Here is a 4,457-nt window from a genome sequence, read left to right as displayed (position 1 = left end):
GGGGTCGGAAGCCGGGCGGCTCCCGTTCCCGAGATAACCCGAGCCCGGCGTTTGTCCGCGGGGAGCGCGCGTCCGGAGAGGTCGCCACCCGAGGCCCAGGCGTGCGGGAGGCAAAGATAAATACTCAATGAACGGAGGAGCGCTTCCCCCCTCCCCCCTTCTTTTACCCCTTTTCTGGCCTCCACCCTAAACCCCACCCCTTGGTCGGAAGCCGGGCGGCTCCCGTTCCCGAGATAACCCGAGCCCGGCGTTTGTCCGCGGGGAGCGCGCGTCCGGAGAGGTCGCCACCCGAGGCCCAGGCGTGCGGGAGGCAAAGATAAATACTCAATGAACGGAGGAGCGCTTCCCCCCTCCCCCCTTCTTTTACCCCTTTTCTGGCCTCCACCCTAAACCCCACCCCTTCTTGGAAACATTCTACTACTTTTTCGTCTCCCGGTTCTTTCCCCCGTTTCTTCCCAGCCACACACGCTCCACAGGCTATTCCCTCTGCTCAGATGGATCAGACGGGCTTCCAAAGGGGTTTAAACAAACCGTGGATTTGGGTAAATGGACTGGAGTTAAGAATTCCAGCCAAGAAGATTCAAGCGTTGATGTTTGGGGCGTTCATTTCCTTCGATGTGCCAACCTTTTCTATTATTTTCATGGCTTTTAAGTGCGTGACAAAATGTTTTTCCACCTTCAATAAAAGACATTCTGAGAGTAAATAAGCTATCATTGCATTGATCAAAACACTCTATGAAAAGGAAATTGTGGCGAAGAGTTTTTAAAACATCTTAAAAGCTAGTATATGTACTTTTCCTGTGGAAATCTTCATTTTACCAGCCCAGAGAGAGAAAGGTAATGGACTGAATAGGTTTGATTGAAAGAGTTCTACATTCACCAGAAAGTCAGTCATTCCTGGCCTTGTGCTTGTGTTTGAGGGTCTAGAACTTCATACCATGTATGAAGGCTTTGTGCCTGAAGATTTCTTTAAAAAAAAAAAAAAAAGCACACTAAGAGAGATCACCTATTGAGCTATTATAAGTCAATGACACATTGGGGGTTTAATTTATCTAGTTACTTTCCAACCTGCTGATTAAGATTTTAATTTAGAGGAAGCAAGTATCTGGAGCTCAGTGAGAACAGATCTGGAAAAGCCAGGCTTCATGCGGACTTCAGGGCAGCCAGGCAAGAAAACTGAAATGTGTTGAATGTACTCTTTTCCGGGATCAAAATAAATGTAACTAGCCCTGGCCTGTGTGGCTCAGTTGATTGAGCGTCCTCCCATGCACGGAGAGGAGAGGTCACCTGTTGCATCTCTAGTAGCAGATCAATGTTTCTCTCCCATCTTCTCTCTCTAAAATCAATAAAGACATTTTTAAAGATATATTACTAAAGGAAGAATTACAGAGCCCCACCAATGAAAGGTTATATCATTTTTTAGTTTTTCAAAAGTGCTGTATAGAGAAAACAAGAAAATAGTACCATATTATAATTCGAATACAACTATGACCACCATCATGTTTTCATGTGAACTTGAATGCTTCTAGCTGCTTATATCTCAGTCCCCAATAGAGGGAGAACACTGTAGATAGTCGTCTCATTAGTCAATTTTTATTATAACTAATTTTTAGACGTACTGGCCCTACACTGATTGGAATATGTCTATTTGAGTTTAAAAGAAATTAGGTCTTGCCCAGCTGGCGCAGCTCAGTGGTTGAACGTGGATCTATGAACCAGGAGGTCACACTTCGATTCCTGGTCTGGGCATATGCCGGGGTTGTCCGTGGAGAACATGCATCCGGAGAGGTCGCCAACCGATCCCCATTGTGGGCCTTGCAGAAGGCAGCCGATCAATGGTTCTCTCTCATCAATGATGTTTCTGTCTCTCTTCCTCTCCCTTCCTTTCTGAAATCAATAAGAATATATTTTTAAACAATAAAAATACATTTTTAAAAGAAATTAGGTCTAGAAATTAGGCAAAAATTCACAATTTTTGGATTTCTTTACATTTTGCATCAAAAAGTATTTTGTTATTAAGATCCAACCTTTTTGAAGTTTGCCTGTGTGTGTAGTATAAAGTGTATTGTGAGTGCCTTATAATATGTGAGCAATAATCATATATTTTGCTATGCATGTATGATTTTATGGCAATTATAATTAATGTTATTTTATTTCAGTTTTTCAGTCTTTGAAAATACACCATGTGTGAATCATCCTATAAAGTTCTTATGAAAAATTGCTCCTGTTGTGGATTTTTTTTCCTGGCATAGTTTTCCAGAAAAGCATGTTTGAAATTATTAGGAAACTAAGTTTTAAAAAGCATAATTGAAGATTTTATTTCCTTCATTATATAAGGATAATCTTCACAGTTCCTTTGGTACAAAGATTTTCAAATAGTTTCATTTCAGTTAAGAAGTTTGTCCCTAGAATATATTCAGAGATTATTAAAATTATTATAAGCCTTCAGAGAAATATAGAAAGTAGATGATAGCTTCATATTTATAGTAATCTTAGAAAATTAACTAGTAAATTTATCTTGTATAGACCAGAATGCCTAAAAAAGTGTGAACATTGATATATAACTTTATAAAAGTCAAATTTATTGAGATATAATCTATATACAGTAAAAGTTATATATCTACATTTGAATAATTATTTTTTGTTGAGACAAGTATAATGGTATCCACTGTAAGGAAAGTAAGCATTTGAAAAATCCAATCTGGAAAATATTTAAATAGGAAGAAGAGTGTGGTCAGCTTTATAGAAAAATTTATAATATAATTATGTTTTGTGCCCCCAAATATATTTTATAATAATTCAATTATAAAATTCTACTCACAGATTTTCAGAAACAAATCTTTGGCATATAGCTTTCTATCTAGATATTATAAAACTTTCAAACATTTATAATAACAATCCTGGACTTAAAGAATATTTTTCAGTTAAACAGGTACTTCAAATGTGCAAAGTACCATTTTCTAGAAGAAGATACGAAGCTGTATAAGATACAGATTTTATCTCCTTGAACTCACATCCCGGTGAGAATAGGAATATACATAAGGAAGTCTAATGTAAGTCATCCTGAGACACACGTCTAAAAGAGAAGTTCTAGAGAGAGCAGCTTCTGAGGGCCCTTTTTGAATAATTTACATCTGGGCTTTGAATAAGAGTCTTGGACTTACACACTTGTAGAAAATGACATTTTAGACAGAAGGTAAACTTTAGTAATTGCAAAATAATAGAAAAGTGAAAGAAAATAATATGAATGTTTATTACATACAAGAAAGAAACAACTGGAAATAAAGCCAAAAAGAGAAGTGGGACAAAAAATATGTAGGCTAAGGCAGGGAGAAAACTCAGTGGAGAAGAAGAAATACAGAAAAAAAAATGGGAAGATAAAAGGTGACTTTGGAGGACTTGAGGATAATAAAGATAACTTGAAATAGTTCCTGACTGTGACAAGGATTACAATATGGATTATCCTTAGGTATCTATTGTCTCTTTCTCCCCTAGAAATAAAGACTACATTTCCTAGCTTCCCTTGTATGGCCATATGACTAATGTTTTGGCCAATAGAATATAAGCTTTCAAGAACCTTCCTTAAAGACTGCTGCTGCTCTCATTTTGCCAATTCTTCTCCATTTAGTTAATTCTGCCACATGTAACAAGGATGCAATGACCACTACCTTGGCCCATGAGGACAAGGATCAATTACTAAGAATGATAAAACATAGACATAGGAAACAAAAATAAAATAAAGACATAGACATAGGAGGTGTGTGGGCTTTTAGAGCAGAACTACCATACCAAACCTGACCTCTCTAGATCTGGATTTTGTATGAAAGAAAAACTTCTACTTAAGCTTTTTAAATTTTTTTATTACAGCAAAACCTGGTTATTAATATAATACCTTTTTGATCAACATTACCTCTACTAAAAATAAATTCAGGAATAATAATTAAATTTAACATTCAAGTGTTTGAGCACTGTCAGGTGCTACTATTTAAGTTATATTTTTCCATCTATCTGTCTCAACAACCCTTTGAAATATTATCATCTTCATTTTACAGGTGAGGAAACTGAAATTCAGATTAAATTTGATTCTGGTCAAGGGCATGTACCTTGGTTGCAGGCACATTCCCAGTGGGAGGTGTGCAGGAGGCAGCTGATCGATGTTTCTCTCTCATCAATGTTTCTAACTCTCTATCCCTCTCCCTTCCTCTCTGTAAAAAAAAGAAATAAAAATAAAATCAATAAAAAGAAGTAAAGCTAGTATTGGATCCTTTATCAATCTGACTCCAAAGTTGATGCATGCTCTTAATGACTGTGATGTCACTGAAGACCAGTTGGATGGCATACATTTGTCATGCATTCAGTGAACATGATCTGTAGTTTCTCCTAGTGTCCCTTAACCCTGCCCAAACCTTCATAAGTAGCCCTTTCATTAAACTTTCTTCAGTTATCAGCTAGACATT

At 37.4% G+C, this 4,457-nt stretch overlaps 1 long non-coding RNA gene across 1 annotated transcript; it reads left to right on the top strand.

Annotated features, from left to right (window-relative positions):
- The first annotated feature begins 208 nt into the window (after positions 1-208).
- LOC107182606 lies at positions 209-2,220 on the top strand. Its single transcript, XR_001513324.1, has 2 exons — positions 209-652; positions 2,168-2,220. It is a non-coding gene; the product is annotated as an uncharacterized LOC107182606 (long non-coding RNA).
- Positions 2,221-4,457: the final 2,237 nt, after the last annotated feature.

This window comes from Myotis davidii, unplaced genomic scaffold (genome assembly GCF_000327345.1).
Source record: "Myotis davidii unplaced genomic scaffold, ASM32734v1 scaffold370, whole genome shotgun sequence".
Lineage (NCBI taxonomy): Eukaryota > Metazoa > Chordata > Mammalia > Chiroptera > Vespertilionidae > Myotis > Myotis davidii.
The sequence above is the reverse complement of the archived record's forward strand: the minus strand, read 5'-3'. Positions and strand labels throughout refer to the sequence as shown.